Source organism: Ischnura elegans (assembly GCF_921293095.1).
Source record: "Ischnura elegans chromosome 13 unlocalized genomic scaffold, ioIscEleg1.1 SUPER_13_unloc_3, whole genome shotgun sequence".
In the NCBI taxonomy this organism is placed as follows: Eukaryota; Metazoa; Arthropoda; class Insecta; order Odonata; family Coenagrionidae; genus Ischnura; species Ischnura elegans.
Genome location: NW_025791659.1, coordinates 4,550,466 through 4,570,556, shown reverse-complemented (window position 1 = coordinate 4,570,556; position 20,091 = coordinate 4,550,466).

The following is a 20,091-nucleotide window of genomic DNA, read 5'->3' as shown; positions in this document are numbered from 1 at the left end:
TGATGGAGATGACCCATTACTTATATTTTGAAGTTTAACTCTATCGGTCGCATGATAATTACAACACAGTAAGTGGTTGAACAGGTTGGCATAATTTATGTTGATTTTGTATACAAGCTAATTGTTAAGTTCTTAGGTTATTTATGCGTTTATGTTCTAGAATTTTCCTTAAAGATACTTGAATATGATAGCAAAATTCTGTTTACATTGGCGTCAATAGCCTTCGTAAGGAAAGACTTTATTTTCATGTCGTTTGGCCGGCCAAATGCTAGTTTCTATACCTTGCATTGCATTTTAAGCGTTTTCATTCAATATTTGCTTAATGTACTCTTTCCGTATGCCTCCATATCACGTTTAACATGTTTATGTGATTTTGAAACTAGAGTCGAGTTTCTGTTTCGTTTTTCGACTATGCATTTGAATGTTCACCATGATGATATAAGATCTCGTCTTGAAAGGCAGCAATAAAAAGTGAAACATACTTTCCTTCATAATCATATTATCTGCAGCAAAGCAATGTTTTCTCGAGGATGTAGGAATGTTATGAAATTTTATTTACACAGCATCACAGACTTCATTGACATTTTTTACTACCAAATTCGTGAATGGATACTCGGGTTATGTATTCACATATGTCGAGGCATATTTTGAATTAGAAAAAGAGATATTTATTGATATAAGTCCATTGTCACATTCAACATGTCTCATTGCGTGGCTATTCATTCATTGGTTTTGATGATATAGATATTCTTGAATGTACATTCACGTCCATTTCTCTAGAATATATAACCCCTTAGGTCAACATTCCAAGAATTAAAATATTGGTAAGCACAAAAGAATTCAACAAACACCCATACCTCATTCAAAATATACGTCCAACTTAGGCAACCTCTGATCGGTAAATCTTCAAATTAATTGGTACAGTTTCAAGTTAACGCGAGAGAATTTCACTATTTCACCCACCTTCAATGAACGTACACCATCAAACTTCGACTAACATGAAGTCCAAGTAATTGCATGCAGTTAATCATAGAAAATGATCATAAAATGACGTGAAAATATCAGCATTAGAATATTTACTTCGCTGGAAACATCGAAGGGCATTACCAATGCACGAAGCTAATTAAAAGTGAGCTTTTATTCAGCCAACTCAGTCATTAACGTACAAAAAAGCTAGTGGGGATAAGCTTTCAATGACGCAGTATTCATTTACATTTGCACATAGTATGAGAAAACGAGCAAATGCAACTTAATAAAATCTTAGCAAAATATAACACGAAAACCCAGTCGCCAGAAACATGTAAACAAGTACGCATTTAATATCGTGTGTCATCTTTTTCTTCACTTTTTCGCAGCATTCATTGCCAACACTCAAAATTTCAATGCACGATGGAGACTTTAGGAGCTAAAGTGCCACTTTATAAAGTGAGATCCTTGGGATGACTCTGAAACGAACTTTAGCTAAAGTCTCACTTTACCGTAAAGAGAGACTTTGTAAAGGGAGCAATTTCAGTGTCGTCTATGAATCGCACCCTAAGTCTTTCCCCTTTTTCGTTTTTTTTCAGCCAGAGTCAGTCGTAATTGGCGCCTTTTGATATCATGCATATCAATGTATTCCACATTATTATAATAGGTTAGGGAAAAAGAAATCCATTATTTTGTCGGTTGATGGGTATTGTGATCGATATCTCGTAAAGTACCAACCTCACGATTTCAAATTTAGACTCGTTGTCAAGGTGACATTTCACACTAAATAAACTCAGTTGCTATTTACTGTTTAGTCCATTCTATTGTTAGTTGCAGGGTGTTAAAAATGGAGGTCAACAACGAGAAAATTCGGTAAATTTTACATTTTTTCTTTGATAAAGGTGAAAATGAAAGCCAGGCGGCTGAATTTGTGCATGGTGGTTATGTTTCCCATACTTTAACAGATAATTATGTGCAATTTTGATTTCGTAGATTCCGTTTAGGAATTATTGGTGTTAAAGATGCACCTCCCACAGACAGGCCTGTCGTCGAAAATGTCGATAAAATCACATAAATGAACGAAGTTAACCGGCATAATAGTAATCCTAACATCGCCCTGGCGCTTAAGGCCGGCCATAAAACACTTTTAAACCATTTGCACAAGCCTGCATTGAAAAAGAAGCTCGATGTTTAGGTGCCACACCAATTAACACCGAAAAAATGATGGATCGAATTTCCATCTGCTTAGCCTTAGGTAAACGGAATGAAATCGACCCATTTCTCAAGCGGATGGTGACTGGGGATGAGAAGTCGGTTACATACGACAATAATGTGCAAAAAAAGATCGGGGTCAAAGTGCGGTGAAGCTGCTCAATCGGTGGTCAAACCAGGACTAACGGCCAGGAAGGTTCTGTTGTGCATTTGCTGGGGCTGGAAAGGAATCATTTATCATGAGTTGTTTCCATAAAGCAAAACTTTAAATTCGGATCTCTTCTGTCAAAACTTGGACCGTTTGAAACTAGCGATTGACCCGAAACAGCCAGAGCTGGCCAACAGAAGATAATGTCTTCCAGTCCCAAGCTTAAGGTCAATGTGCTGTCATGGCACACGGACCAATTAATAATTGCGCTTCGAATACACGTGGGCAGGCGTGGACAGTATCTGCACGTGACTCGGCCTTGAACCATGTTCGAAACATCGATTTTTCTTTTAATCTGTCTATCGTAGTTCTACAATCATGTTTGAGAGATTTCTAAGGTTTTATGACGAAATTCACGGCTATTTCCAGGTTTTATCATGGTACAAGATATTCACGGCTTATTAATGGTTTTAAGGTTTTCACGCTCGTAGACACTGACGCAAGCCTCTTTTATTGCACTCCTCTAGTGTAGAAAAAGTGACCCACAGCTAATAGGGTGGTTTCCTATTATTTTTTTATTGCCTAAATCGAAAGATTATCACTCCTGGAGTACGTATTTCACGCTTTTAGATTTTTAAATGACGATATCTATTTTTCGCGATTAAATGAAAAGTGAAAATTTTCAAGCGCGCGAAAACGCGACGCGTAAGTAGGAATGATGGGAAAAAAGTCCGTGTGACGCATTTCTGGTTCCCCCTCCCGCCTTGTGAGGTGACCTTGGAGAGGCTCTGAGCGCTGATACGTCGCAGGATGCTAGCGGGTAGCTGAGTGCCATGCTATCCGGTAGCGCTTGTCTTAAAAAAGGTTTATTAATACCTTATCAAACGAAAAAAACTTTCCGACCTTAGCCAGTTTTAATAGGTTATTATTAAGACATGTTCCCCTGAGCTCTGTGCCTCTTGCATGCATTGGTAACCTCAGACGATGTATAACTCCTATCCTCTCGTGTAGAAACTAGGTCCCTGTGACGTCACGTGGAGTGGCATCGCATGGGCGCCAATCTGGCCATTTTCAAATGAGGATAAAATTTGGCCCTTGCCATTCGTCTAAACCGGTATTTCTAAAACCAAATAATTTGTGTATTATGAATACACTAATGGTGGGTAACGAATCGCAATCAATGCCTATCGTTTTCTTAGATGAAGGAAACTACCCTATTGTAAGACGAAATGAAGACTCACCAGAAGCACTAGCATCAGCCGGGGCTACAGTCCCAACGAAGCGAGACATCATTTTACAATACTCTCCATATGTTTTCATCAAATGAGCTCCATAATTCCTCACATAGGCACTCGACAGGCGTGTTAGGAATTGGCATGGCACTTTAAGTGAATTCCGAAGCTCAGATAAACTGTAAAAGAAATATGATTTGAAAAAATTTGAGCGAAGGTCTCATTGAAATTTAGCTGGTCCCGAATGATCCCGATAAATCTTTCCCGAAGATCTCGATCAATGGTCCCCATAAATCTTTTGGGCAAACACACTAGTGGTGTCCACATCATTAAAACAATGAAACTTAGACTAAAAAAAGCAAAATTACACTAGAATGCTTGGAAATAAAATTTGATTCCATCGAAATACCCTCCTGAGACGAAACTGATGATCTTAAAGCTATAATGTACTATATTTTCAGCCAATTTAATAAGAGATGAGATAAAATCCTGTGACTCTAAAACTTGGAAATATCCCTTATGTAGCTGCACCTAAGTGTAACAGTGGTACACATCACCAGGAAAGCTTAGACTAATAAGAGTTTAAAAGAGCATATATCTCCTGTAAATACCATGACCTTTGAAAATTAAGAATTTCATTCAGGACATTGATACAAATTGAATACTTATCACCAGATACACATACCAGATGGATGTAAACATGAAAATCAACTCCTTGAAAATACTTACAAATTCACTTCCAAAAAATAAATAAGTCCATTCATTCTTGAAAAATTCCATATCAACAACACATGGCTCTTTTTGAAGGTACAGGGAAATTATGACTGTCTTGGGAAAAGGAAACATCCAAGCAGCCATACTTTTCCAATATAAGCAGATTAAAGACATAATTAATAGTAGCAGGCATAACTTGGTGGAAATCCTTTATCGTAGGAGTTGAAGCAATAAAACGTTAGCTTTCCCACTTGTGATTATGTCTGACCATGGTTTTCTTACAACATCACCTTGATAATGTTATGCTGTAATAAAAGCTTGAATGTACCTTACCCATAATCTGTAATAATAATTGTATTAATAATTTATTGACAATTAACATTTACAGTTAAAAAACATCATTACCAGCTAGGAGTAAATTGGTGTCCCGTCATAGTCATACAGAAAAAAAAACAAAATGCAATACATAAAAACCTAAATTAAGGATATACATTAAAAAACATGGCATACATTTCATTACAAAAATAATTAGCCCTCATTCAAAAATTCATTCACACCAGAATAGATTTTTTTCAATTAACATTGTCTTTAATTTAGTTAATGCATCTTTTGAAGGTACACCGTTATTCGAATTCAGTTTTCCCAACATACAGTTACGAATTTTTACTCACATTTGATAGGGGGAGCTTTCAACAGCTTTCAATCGGTGCATTAACGAGTAAAATACAAGCTCTTTTCTTGCGTAATGGTCATGCTAGATTTTATTAAGAAGGAATAAACATATTTCATTATTTCATAAATACACAATGAGGGCAATGGCAAAATTTTCTATTTTTTATAATAAGGGCCTGCATGATTCTCTAGAACTGCTTCTTGTGATTGAACAGATGCATCTATTTTTTAATCTGAAAAATTTTTCCCATCCACTTGCTAACCCCAAAGTTTCATCCCATATTTGAGTGTTGGGTATATGTAGCCATAATACACAGTGCATCTGGTCAGGGACGCAGCCAGGAATTAAGGCTAGGGGGGGTTTCAGGCGCAACTAATATTTGGGGGCTTTGGGGTAATGCATACCCACCAGGGTAAGCGGGAAGGGGGCCTTCCGGCAGAAAAAAATTAAGATAAATGGTTCAAAATGGTGATTATTACAGCTTTCTGAGGGATATTTTATTAATCCTCACACTATTATATAAGCAATAATCATCCAATTAAGTAAAATAGATTTAACTTAAAAATTTCTGTGAGCTCTGGGGGGGTTTATCCCCCAAAACCCCCTCCTCGCTGCGCCACTGCATCTGGTAGGTAGACTTGTTACACACACAATGCATGACAAAGCATTGCAGGCTCTGTCAAGGCGGGCTGATCAGCTAAACAGATGGGAACACATCCTGCACCATTGTTCGTCTGCGCTAGTGTGTTTCAATCTGTTGTGATGTGAGCTAATCTGCGCAAGGTGATTGGAAAGCACTCTAATTCTTATAGAAGTACTTTTACACCGGCAAAATAGATTATTTAAACTGCTCTGTAAACATAAACAGTCATCTAAATATTTAATCCTGCAATGTAATTTGTAATCATCAGCATTTGATAGACCCGCATTTGGTTTTTTCTTCTGCTTAACATCATTAATAAATAAATGGAATAAAAATCCAGGCGGGACACTTGAGGAACACCAGATGTCACATTCATTACACTATAGAGGAAGGATTTAATCTTGACCACCTGGGTTCTACCATTAAGACAGTTAATGATAATTTTAAAAGATTACCATCAATGCCATAACATGTCAACTTACAAAGCAAGTGGTAAGTAATGAGAGTATCAAATGTTTTCTGAGAATGAGTATATATTACATCACCTTGATGCCCTTCACTGAAGGGTTTTAGAATGTAGTATTGCATGACCATGAGATTCGTAGTTGAAGACCTTTCTTCATGAAAACCATGGTGCTCTGATATAGCTATATGTTTGTAGGAGAGGATATTAGGCTTAAGTGCAAGACTCTCTCTCAAGATCTTCACAACAAATGACTGGATTTAAATAGGTCTGTAATTAGTGGTGTGAGTCTTATCACCTGATTTATGGGTTGGGACTACATAACTACTTCTTAGGTTGGATGGATGGACTGAGTGAGGGAGGATATGCTAAAATCTCTTGACAATATTTAAGCACAAAAGGTGGAATACCACCTGGGCCTGGTCTCTTTGTTATGCATGATGAATTCAGTTTATAAAGTACTCATGTGATTGTGTGGTGTTGTTGTAAATAAGTGTGTAATATATAGTTAAATATAATTGTTTTATCATTACAGCAAACTGTATCTGGTTTTCATTTCCTTTGTAGACCCTGTAAGACCTGAATCTCACTGATTTTTTCTTTATTAAATTTATTCACTGCAAGAGTTCATAAACCCACCGGCAAGTGTTCCCATAGCGTTCAAGAACTATGGAAAACACATTAGCATGTTACATTGAGGCCTATTACGAACGGCTTACCGCATGCGGTGAGATACCGCCTGCGGTATCATACCGCCCCGAAGCGCGTTTACCGCCCCCGAGCGATTACGAGTGGCCACCGGTCGGTATCATACCACGGCTTAGGGGTCGGTATGATACCACGGCCAAGGGGGCGACAAAACTGCGATATATCGTATAGAAAACCTCTTTCGATTCGATTTTTCCGGAGCCCCAGTGGTCCAACGGCCTACCCAACATAGAGGCGCTGGTGTAGCCTGTTTTTCTGAGCAGTAATGAACTGGGGGCTGCCATATTGAATCTCGATGTAAACAAACGTGATATTGAGGCTTATTGATAGTCATTAGTGTTAACTGCAGACTTTTTTTTATTGCTTACAGTGTCCCTTACGATTTTGGAATGTGCTCGATGAAGGATACGAGTCTCAATGATCTTGGTTATTGCTAAATTGCGTGGGTATGAAATGTATTTGGTGATGAAAATGTGAGTAATTCTGTTTCCTTCATTATTCCATTTTGATTTCAACCTGTGATTAGCTAACCTTTTCTCATGTTTTCAAAATTTTATGGTGTCTTGTATTCCTTATATTTCAATATGTTTTTCATGGTACTTGCAGTTTTTCTAGTGTTCAAACTACTCATTTATCGCTAGTGTTATGCTTTCGTTTGTTTAATGCTAATCATTTTGTTGGTTATGTATGTAATTTGTATTTCAACTCTGTCCTTTCAACTGTTTAATTGTCATTAATTGAGCATTATTCATTAAGTGTTCTACGATGTTTACATTTCTTAAAACTTTAATCTCTTTCATTTTGAAGTAAGAACTTAATTTCTACTACATTGGTATAAAATATTCTTCACTTTTCTCGTTTTCTACTTTTGGAATACTTTCTTTCGTATAAGTGATGGATATTAACTTATAAGAACCTTTCATTTTAAGACTCCTCTGCCAAGATATGTTGTATATCTTAATAGGTACTCATCATGGACAACTTCCTACGAAATAATGTCCTCCTTTCATAATTAAATAATTATCTTCCATGAAATGATATCCAAACTTGCATGCTTATTTCTAGTGAAGTATTGTTATTGTCTATGGTTTCAGGATTAGCATTATTTTCCCTGTACGAGAGCTATTGCAAGATACATCTACCTCAAGGAAAATTGGGTCACCCTCTTTGTCTGTGGAGTGTGGAGTGTTTACTTAAGTAATGGAATCTTTCTCCTATTACGCAAAGGCTGCTCATCTCATGTTGTCATTGATATTTGTTGCTTGTGCATCTCATGTGCTTGTAGAATGGTTAACTTCCTCAGATTTCATCTCTAGTATGTCATATTGAAATTGTTATTGTTGTATTTCTTTTGCCAGTTATTGTATCAATAAATACTAATGTCCACTGAAGTAAGTTTCCGAGATCATTATTCTTACCAACCACCAGATCGCCAGTTGACTTTGTACATTAATCTTTTATTATGGTTACTGCTTTAGTAACCTGGGGAAGTTCTTCAGGAAGATTTTCCTACATTCACTGCTTTTAAGTTTCTCGTAATTGCAGTATCATTATTAGGCCTGAATAGCACGCTCTATCGTGACGCGTAAAAAAATTGAAACACGCGCCGAGATGTGCATTCAAACTTCGCGGCAGCATTGGACCACTGGCATAGATGGCACTGATGTATCAAAACCTATACGCATTATCCTTATGGGTATGTCGCCCCCTTGCCACGGCCAGCTACCCCGGTGGTGAGATACCGACCCCCTAATGGCGGACGTCTGTTTACATTTTTCGGGTCGAGCTGGCGTTTTTAAAACAAAATATCCGACGATAGAAACTCGGAAGCTATCATATTTTGTGTTATTTATAATATTAATGTCTGAGTAAGCGTATAAAATATAAAACTGGAGCCGACTGGAGCAGTTGAACAAAAAATTTATAATACCCATATAACAACGTTGTAGCCGTCTGAGCCACGGCCGTAGGAGATGGATACGTTGATTGTAAGTTGACCCTCATTCATTTATTTAATTAGAACAATTTGGATGTTTTTTAATTTCCGCTGTGTTTTTATATGCAAAAACATCTTCCATTTCTTCATAGGTGCCGGAAAATTCGTCGTTAAGGACTGCCTGTGCTTGTATTGTATGGTGAATACAGCTGTTGCTCGCTGCTTGGAGATTTCTACGAACATCTTTTGTTTCAAAATAGTGTTATTTTCAATGTGACAACTACCGTTAACCACAGTACCAGTGGTTATAATGCACAAAGTTTGACGAGGTTGACAAACATCTTCCAAGAGCTGTAGTTATCACTGTTCCATTGTGGTTGGTTTTTAAACAGTGGTTTACGCTATCGAGAAGTGTCTGATAGTAATGTAAAGATTGTCAGTGGCGTTTATACCTTCGTCATTCACCGCAGAGATAACATTTCACGATCAAGCTATCAAGTTAAAAGCCATGTGTGAAATTTGTTTATACTAGTATATCAATTTCGTACCAATTGGAGTTGTAGTGAGAAAAGTCACCTGTGCCACTTGCGTAGGATAATGTGAGGCTTAAAATCAGTGATTAAATAGTTGTTTTCATCATAGCGAGCTCTTGATTGTAATGTTTACGTGATGAATATAAGAATGGTATTGACTTCCAGTTTTTGATGATCGTATTTGCCTATTTACCATTATTTACAATGGTGTGAGCTTGTATCGATTGTGGATTTTACCTGAAATATTGAAATAAGTTGTAGCCTGTGTGTGTGTGTGATTGCCGTGGAACCGATTCGCGATCTCACTTGTTTATTGTGGGCAGACTGTTTTGCTGTGGTTGTGTACCCGTGAATAAACCAAAGAAATGGTGAAACTCTGTCGTATTATATTGAAATAAAATTTTATTGTAACCAGAAGTGAATATCTTGTGTTTTTTAATTCTCGATTGCTTTTCATAGATAACAGCCAAAAAGTTATTTTTCGTTATTTTTAAAAGTGCCTTTCTTGTTCTCTGAATTTGCATTAGGTTTCCAAACCCCGTTACTAACACGAAAGGAATGCAGAGCAACAGATATTTTGTCATTTCACAGATGTTGAGTGTCATATTGTCTGTGATTAAGGCTCTCCAGCTAAGTATTCGTGGTGGATTTTCATATATTTTTTAAGAATGGGCATTTCGGTCAAAGCTCTAATGGAATTGGTGGTTCACCTTGCCCGTTGGCCCTAAAAGTACTTCTATCGTAATTTTTCGATGGTCTGCAATGCAATTTTTCACGACCTGCGTCTGCTCATACGTGATTTTTTGATGATATCTTCCGCAAGTCACAGCTAATTATTGTTTTATTCAACTTTTATCCTATATGTAAGAATTGAGGAGCAAAATTCGTTCATTTGTCAAACTTTTAAAGGTGAATTAACGAAGGACACATCCGTATTAATCCATAAATACCACTAATTGTCTTTATCGACTGCCAACAACTCTTGCCGAAATATTCGTCTGCTAGGAACAGTTGCCGCGGAATTGGAACACCGCACGCCCTTGCCATTGGCTACACCATTTTCGGGCTGAGGGAACTCAGAATTTTTCATACAAACGTCACTTCCGCCGCATCGCTCCTTACCGACCCCCTGACATGTACTCTCCGCCCGGCGGTGACTTTCCGACCGTCCCACTCGTAATCGCAAGGGGCGGTATGATACCGTATACCGAACGAAAACTCCGCCCGGCGGTAGCGTACCGCCCGCTCGTTCGTAATAGGCCCCATTATGTACATGAACACTCTCGATAGCCTAGACAGGGTGTTCTCAAATGTAAGTAAATGCTGCGAAACAATGAAGATGGTAACTCACAGGGCGTTCATCAACGCTTGGAAACATTGACAAACAGTCGTAAACATAGCTAAACGCTCTGTAGAGTGTTTGTGAACACTCCAAGGCGTACACATTTCCGCTCGAGGACACACTAGGATAGTGTTCTTCGCTGTTCATGATCACCTCCATGGTGCGTTCTTAAACAATCTGAAAACGGTCACATTTTCGCCAGGGTAATCATTCATCAATGGTTACTAAGCAGACACCCATGAAACTTTTGAATGAAGAATCCTTCCACCTTGATAAGGTTGTCTATCATGTGAAGGAATCATTTTGGTGTATATTCTTGCAACAATATGCAAAAATGGTATTAATATCTGGAAGGGGACGTCCTATGGATATCGGATTTTGGGACTTATGGATATCCGACAGATGTCCAAGGGAAATCGCCGGATTTTCATCGGATATCCTTGGCCCATTGGCAACGTGTGCATTGGGTATTCGTCAGACATCCATTGGATGTCCATGTGTTGTTAGGGTTGCGTACAAATTTGGCTTAACACAATCGTATAAAACTGTATACAATTGTATACAAAATGTGTAAATTTTATACAAATTTGGCTTTACACAATTGTATAAAAATTTATACAATTGTATACAGGATGTCCTGTATAAAACTGTATACAATTGTATACAAAATGTGTAAATTGTATACAAATTTGGCTTTACACAATTGTATAAAATGTATACAATTGTGTAAAATGTATACAATTGTGTAAAATGTATACAATTGTATACATTTTATACAATTGTACACATTTTTATACAATTGTGTAAAGCCAAATTTGTATACAATTAACACATTTTGTATACAATTGTATACATTTTTATACAGGAAATCCTGTGTACAATTGTATACAATTGTATACAAAATTTTCATTGGGGGATGTACTACTTAGTTGGTCTCTCCATTTCATGTTTCATCTATATGCTCATCACGAAGTTTTACATTGTTTGATGTGACATTCTGGATTCCAAAATTTTCGAGATCCTTGGAGTGTTTTTTTTTTGTTTTGTTGTTTAACTAAACCTTGAAAATGTTACGCTGTAACGAAACCGTGGTTGGACATCAATACGTGGAAATATCAAAGTTTTTATTCCTTCAACTCCGACAAAATTCAAGACAACCTTGAAAAATATGTGCGTAGAATTATGAATAACAAATTAATAGGCACAGAAGTTGTTGGAAAAAATTCATATGCATTTCATTGTTTTTAGCAGCTTATCTACGAGCATCTTCACAAAACTGAGTTTTTTTTATCAAGGAACTATCCTAAACTCACCAAAATAACCTTATTAATAGAGAAATGAGGTGGTGTCTCCCTTGGCTGGAATCGCGAATATCGCGATTCCAGCCAAGGGAGACACCACCTGGCGGAGAACGCTCGAAACAGAGGAACGATGGTCATGACGCGGTAGTGCTATGAGGAATAGGGGAAATGAGAACTTTACACTGTTTTATTGACTAGTTTCGGGGTGATACCTACTTTTTGGTTTCAAAGCAGTTATTACCGTTACTTGAGGTTAAATATTCTTTAATTCTACGACCCTGAAATAACTGCAGCACAAGTGGAATTGTTTCAAAGCAAGGCGACGGCTGTTGTTCCCGCACGTAGGTAGGAGCAGAAAGCTCTTGCTTAGGACGATTTTAAAGGAGATACGTTGGTTTTACATGTTATAGCTATTAATATTGTGTTATTTAAATTGAAAATCGTTCATGTGTCAGGTTACGAAGAAAAAAGAAGAAAAATAGCGTATATCCAATGCATCAAAGTATCCGTGATCGCTGTTTTCGTGATTTTCAATATAACATACTCAATATTTACATCGCCATTAGGTATAATGAGCGGGATGGTATTTGCCCGTGCTAGTCTGATAAATATGTTTTTTTCTTCTGCTCGCGATGTGCTATTAAACAATTTATCTAAAGTTGCTGAGTATAGTAACTCAACATTGACGTTAAGTATCAATAGCAAGGAGGATGAATTTATACTGAACCATTGAACGAACGATTTTTAACAGCGTCTCACGGTGTAAATTAGTAATATATGCACTATGGTAAACATTATTAGCTTATTTTGATTGATTCCAGGTGTCAATTCGAAGTCATACATAATCACAGAACATATTGCTTTCAGAAAAGAAATGGACGACTTTCACCTATTCAAGGCAATGCCAAGTTTCATTTCGACTCTGAAATGTAATAGTGGGCAAAGAAACTTAGTCCACAAATTCCTTTCCCCGTAGACAGTTACAATAACTCATTCAACGGATTATTATTTTACTGTGACGCCCAATTTAAATTCAAAACCCAGCCAATTTCATCTGATGCTCTGTCGAATAACCATAAACTGGTGTTAATAAGACTGCAATAAGTATTATGGATTCTACAGAATATTGTAAAGATAATATTTCAATTCCTTTCTGGAGTAACCGAACGATTAAAACTAATACTATGAAGGCAAGTACAACATATCATACTATGACATAATTCATGTAAAAATATCAGGTCATTCAGTTTCCTTCTAACCATCAGCGGTTGGGTATCCAAAATATGCATTGTTTCTCTGTATGGGGTATGATTAGTATTGTATCCACCATAGTAGTTTAAAATTTGCTTTGTACCCTTTCAGTAGTAATCATTTACACTTTATAATAATGATGCTATGTAACTGTGCTAAATTCGAGAATAGGGCATACCAGTTCTGAATGCAATACTTTAAGCAGATGAATGTGTTTTTTTGCTCAAAACAGACGATTTATAGGCTGCTATTATGGATAAGCGTTGCAAAAAATAGCATACGCTATTCTGCGGGTCATTATAGCAACGACCCCGTATTATGAATGAAGCGTAGTAATAATTTTGTTCGGAATAGCAGCATGCTATTTCTTGCGCGAGCTACCCTGTCGATTTCTGTAACAATAAAGTCTGTTCATTGTCTGTCAGTTGGCTGTTCGTTCCCTGTTCCCTGACCAAGAGAGAACAAGCAGGCGACTGTTCGTAGAATGTAAATTGGAACGCCTTGTCTGTTCCTTGTCTGTGAGAAAAGGGTTACTTGTCTGTTCCCTCCCTGTTAAGAAAGCGGCATTCTCTGTTCCTTACCTGTTGGACCACAGACAATGAACAGGTAGGGGACTGTGCGTTGTCAGTTCATTGCCTGTTTTCTTAGGTTGTTTGTTCCCTGTTCCTTGACCAAGAGAGAACAGGCAGGCGACTGTTCGTAGAATGTAAATTGGAACGCCTTGTCTGTTCCTTGTCTGTGACAATGTGGGAAGATGGTTATTTGTCTGTTCTCTCCCTATGCGCATACTTTGTTCCTTAACTGTTCGCTGTTGCTAAGTTGGACATAATAGACAAGAGATAATTGATGTTAAAATAGAATTAAAAGTTAAAATTTATTTGAATGATTGTAAGAAAAACTTTTATTGTGCTTTTCCACATATTCCATAAGTTATAAAAATCTTGAATAGTTGCAGAAAAGCAAGCTTTGTCATCATTAACAGAACAACCACTACATCAACAAATATTTCACATGCCTTCATCAAAGAAATATGTACTTCCTTAAATTAATACAACTCGGATTCTGCACTATGTCAATATAATACGTGTGATTTTAAAAGAGAAACACGCCTTTAAAGAATATTTATGAACACGATGATTTCACTTCTCACAAACAAACCTACAAGAAAGACAGTCTCTGACAATGTTTGTTGGTTCTTATTGGCGACGTAACGCACATACGCATAATACAAATACAATACAAATCTCAGTACTTGCTCAAAAACTTAAGAGACACAATAAATTATTAAATAAACACACTCAAGAACAAATATCACTTCACGACTTTCACTATCACTGAATGGATGCACGAATTACTTAATTCGTCACTTAGCGCATTTAGCACAGGTTAAATAATAATCAAATAAATAACTGTTTTCTCCGCAACCAACAACTTCACCACAACACAGTCGACCATGTGCTCGTAAACTGTCAGGATAACGGTATCGGTTATTGGCGTCATTGTTTGCGTTTGCTATCTTCTATAGATAGGTAGCAGCACCACGCTAGCTTTCCGTCCTTGTTGAGAACCTGTTCACTAGCTGTTCACTGTTTTCTGTTCGTACCCTGTACCGTGAAACCCGTGAAACGGACTTTGAACCGGCCCTTGCCTGTTGACTGTCCGTTCACTGTTGTCTGTTCGTTCACTGTTGTCTGTTCGTTCCCAGTCCGCTGAAACCACAGAGTACATACTCTTTGGCTGAAACATACGGCCCCTGCCTGTAACTGGCGAAGTAAAGTATTTAACGTGCGTAAGCCGAGCAGATAGCTAATATAATTTGCGTGCTCACTTCAATAACCGTCATCCGTGGTTGATGGTAATCGTGCGATAATGAATTCAACCGTATATTATTACTGTTTAAGTAGATGATATTTTCTTTGGATTCAATCAAACTTCCTTGTACTCAATTAAATTTGGATTAATCCAAATTGTTGTCCAAATTCCGAAACTTTAAACAATTGTTCGTACGTTGTTCATAATCTGTTCTCAAAATCTCCAAAAGGTTCCAAACTGACAGCGAACAGGCATCATTTTTACGTAAATCGATAGGGTGTTTAGTGTTTGTTCACTGTTGTCTGTTCATTCCCTGTTCGGTGAAACATACTACCAACCGGCCCCTGCCTGTTAAAAGCTTGTTCACTATTGTTCCCGAAATGCTTGTTGCCTGCCTGTTAAGGAACAAGCTGCAAACAGAGTACAAACTGTTGGTAGGCTGTTCGTAAGTTGTTCCTACTTGTGAGTGACCCGAGATTGTTCGTTGGCTGTTTATACTCTGTTCACTAATCTCCAACAGGCTATCAACAGACTTCAAACGGACAGCGAACAGGCATTGTTGTTTCATAAATCGACAGGGTATTTGGAAGCTCCGCCTCTTCCCGTATGAAAAACTTTCTGAACAGTTTGCGTAACCAATGAGGGAGAAGATATTTTATATATTTTTCTGTATTTTACGGAATATTGACTTGAAATTATAAATAATTGCTTTATTTACATTTAAAAATTATATTAAACCTTGGAAATATATAATACGCTTTGAAAATCTCATTTAAGAAATCAGCTGTTTGTTGTGGTTGTGATAATTTCCCAATGGCTTCAGACAGGTGGGTTAGGTCATAATTTCGTTGTTATAATGATGATTTATCGGACATAAATATTCAATGATTTACCTATATCCGATCGGTCCTTTACCGTGAGATATATGCTATGCGAAATAATCATTGAAAGCTAAATATGTTTGATTTTCTTCGTAAATGTGTTAGGCTTCGAAGTCTGTTTGTTGCATATCAGAATTAATATGTATCAACTTTTATTGTATTGCTCGTGACGATATCGTTTTACTGTATGAACTAGAAGCTTTCGTTTCTAATGTTATCTATATATTATATGACTCCCTAATTTCAGTGTTCATTCTCTGTTTAGGAAATGAAGTAGGTGGCAACGTCACAGCTGTGCTTTCATGTATTATGATGGAATAGTATCGATATTTCAGCTGCATATTTGGAAAAAGCAGAGGGAGGTGATGGTGAATTTGAGGATGGATGGAACAGCTGTGAAAAAGTGAATCTAGCAATAGTGAATCGTGTGGAAAGTGCTGTTGTGTCAGTTATCATTGTTTTCGTATCAGCTGATTTTATTATGTGCTCACTGAAATTTTTGATAGACCCTGAACTGTGCCGATAAACTGAAACTTAATTGTGTGAATAACTTACTTGTCTATAGAGGAAACAATTTGTATTCAATTCCACATGATATATATATTGCATTAATGATGTAGTGCATGGATATTCCATTAAACGTTTGTGGTGAATCATATTTGTTCGGAAACTTTATTGGTGTTCGGAGAAATCCTTTGTTTTCAAGCAAGTAATTCAAGTCGACTGCCCGTGTTTATAATTTAGTAAATTTTTAGTTTTAATTGTAGAAGGCAGCGAATAGTGGGGAAAACAATTTCGACTCGTTGCATGTATTTGTATATACAGCTGTCCAATTGAGGAAATGAACGGCTGATCAAAGTATATGGTATTATTATGGTAATATATGGTTTTCATTGAAAGCTATAACTATTAATATATTTGGCGAGTTAGTGTGTTAACACAAGCTTGAAATTGTTCAAGAATCGACCTGATAGCCTACATTGACGATATTTTTAGTAGCAAGTCAAGTGATGAAATAAAATTATGAATTGTAAATATGAATAGAACACGTAAAATTTGGGCTAATGGTAGTAATTCTTTGCATTAATTGTTATTGTTTTTGTACTCTCGATGAAGCAAGCTTGTGCTTCATATATTAAGCTCGAATGTTAATTCCTAACCAAATCACTTAACTAGTTAAATATTCATCACTTATGCTACTATTATTTAATTAAAATAAAGCTGATATCATTTTATTTTTTGCTATTATTCCATTTTTCAATGCTTGATTAGGTTACTTTAACCTCAGAAAAACAATTCGACATCGCAATGCGCACGTTTTCTGGTTGCAATACCGAATTGCTCGGCATCGAAGACCGCGTAATATTATAGCAAGCCTACCGGTTGCAATTCGCCGTTCATAATAGTAAATAGCAACGGGCCTATGCTATTCTGAGAATTACGTCTTCCGGTGTAGTAAAAACACGAATTGCAACCGTTCGTAATACCAAATAGCATAGGCGTTGCAATACTCTATATTATAGCAACATCGGTTGTAAGTTGTGATTGAATGATAATATATGTTATGTTTGTTTCTAGTTTCATAGTCGTGAAGATCACATTTACGTATGGACATGTCAAGAATATGATGTAAAAAAGTTAATACTGAGAATAAACAAACACAAGGCAATAGGAGAATGTTCAGTTCTTTAAATATAGGCTTGGAGGGAGCATGTGAAGGTTTTTTTTGCAATGATTCTAATTGCGTGTTTTTGTAAGGCAAGCACCTTGGAGACATGAGGGTATGAGCTCCAAAACATACACTACATCACCCTCGTTAATAGAAAAAGGACCAGGGAAGAACATACAAAGAAAGGACTAGGTGTGATTCAAAGAAAGATAAAGTACCCCCCTCTACTGATATGCAGGGTGTTTGGTGGCCAAGAAAACTGAGGGAAACTGGAATAATGTTTTCATGAAATTTCAGTCTCCGGAATTATGCATGAATTATTCGCCAATTATTTGCTGCAACCAGGAATTTAAAAAAATCTTTTATTTCAAATTCATTTCACTTAAAATTTCACTAGTTCTACACTCATTTTCTGGCTTAGGAAATAAAGAAGTAAAAACTTTGTAAGGTTCACTGTTGTTGAATTATGGGCACGACCCGGGTTTTGTAACCTGACGATGTAACCAAGTTTCCGTAAACGGGTTTCGTAACTTGGTTACATCGTCAGGTTACGAAACCCGGGTCGTGCCCATAGTAACTACAGTGAACATGACAAATATTTTATTTCTTTATTTCCAATATAGAGAGGTTTCACAAAGTAAAGAGTGAAGTTATCAGTTAAAATTTGTTTGTCATAATTTTCAATGCAGTAGCTGAGTAGAATTTTTACAGCCGCATCAAAAGGTGGAATGTCAGACTAGACAATATAATCGAAATGCCTAGTACTCTTTGACTCAAGTAAGATTCAACAACAAGGAGAAAAAGATTCCAGGTGACGTAATCATTTACGTACGAGGTCGAAGCTGTGTCTTGGCTTGCATTGAATAAATTTTAAATACACCAATGGATGAAGTTTGCCACGAAAAAATGTTTGACTTAGCCGGGATTCAAACCCGGATCTCCTAAATGCCAGTCAGGTGTGTTAGCCCATTACACCAGTGGCGCAGCGAGGGGGGGTTTTGGGGGATAAAACCCCACCGAGAGCTCAGAGAAATTTTTATGTTTAATCCATTTTACTTAATGGATTAATGTTACTTATAGAATAATGTTAGGATTAATCAAATATCTCTCATAAAGCGATAAAACTAGTCATTTTGAACTATAAATCTTAAAAATTTCTGGAGGACGGCCACCGCACCTCCCACTTACCCTTGTGGGTATGCAATACCCCCACATCCGTAAGTATTAGTTGTGCCTAAAACCCCCCCTAGCCTTGATTCCTAGCTGCGCCCCTGCATTACACCACCAAGCTACATATTTTCTCAGAGTGAACTTCGGGATGGGTTTTACGGAACAAGATGTTGACAATTTACCGAACAAGATGTTGACATCACAAGTCCAAGTGCCAAGTGTTTGGTGGCCAAGAAACAAGTCCAAACACCCTGCATATCAGCAGAGGAGGGTCCTTTATCTTTCTTTGAATCATACCTAGTCGTGGACTTGTGACGTCAACATCTTGTTCGGTGAAACCCATCCCGAAGTTCGCTCTGAGAAAATGGCTTGGTGGTGGAATTGGTTAACATGCCTGCCCTGCAATCGGGAGATCCAGGTTCGAATTCCGGCTAAGTCACATATTTTTTCATGGCGAACTTCATCTTTTGGTGTATTTAAATTTGCACCAGTGTGCATGACTGTGTACAAAGTCATTAGTTCCTGAAGTGATTTGAATAAATTTTAGTTTTAAATACAATGTGTGTTTACTGTCCTGTTACCTTGTCCTTGTAAATTCATAAATATAATATTGTTAAAAAGTTTTGAAGTGATTTTGGGTGTTTTTTAAAAATCCTTATCTATCGCAGTAATCATGCAAGATTAACCCTTTCGAGACGGTGGAGTTTTCGCCTTAGCATGACTGTTGTCCTGAGCCTCAAGAGACTCTTCCATCCCCTCTGTATGGAGCATTTTTGCAGGACACTCGTTGAGAAGGGTCTTGCTGATAATCACGCACTCTCATCACTAACCTTTTTTCAACCCCTCCTAGATGGGACTCGGCATTATCTCGGACTCCAAGTGTAGTATGACTTATTAGTACCTGGATTTCATGTAGTGAAATATAAGGCAAGTAAACTACAACAATCGGGTACAACATAAAAAGAAAAAAAAACGGCTTATATTGAGATAAGAATACCTGTTGCAGTTATCAGCCTAGCTAAGAGAAAAGGAATCCTGAATAAGGGTTGCTGTAATTTCTAAAAAAAATACCACTGGGCATCCACAACCCTACATTGAAGGAGTACAGCTCTTCCTTACTCACCGCAGGGAAAAGAGTTGAGCATGGTCAGTAGTATAGCTAGAGCCTCAGGTCGCTTGCACCCTCACCCTTGCGATGGAGGCATGAAAGTAGGCCTTGTGGTACATGTAAAAGAAGCATAAACGTTCCCAGCACTGTTTGCTAATGGCCCATATATGCCCACTTCCTTTCGTGCACCATTTAAAAGCAACCATATGCCGGTTACTATCATGAATCTATGAGAGGTATTGTAGACTTAACCCTTTCAAGACAGTGGAGTTCTCGCTTTAGCATGACTGCTGGGTTGAGCCGTAAGATATTCTTTCTTACAGGGATTC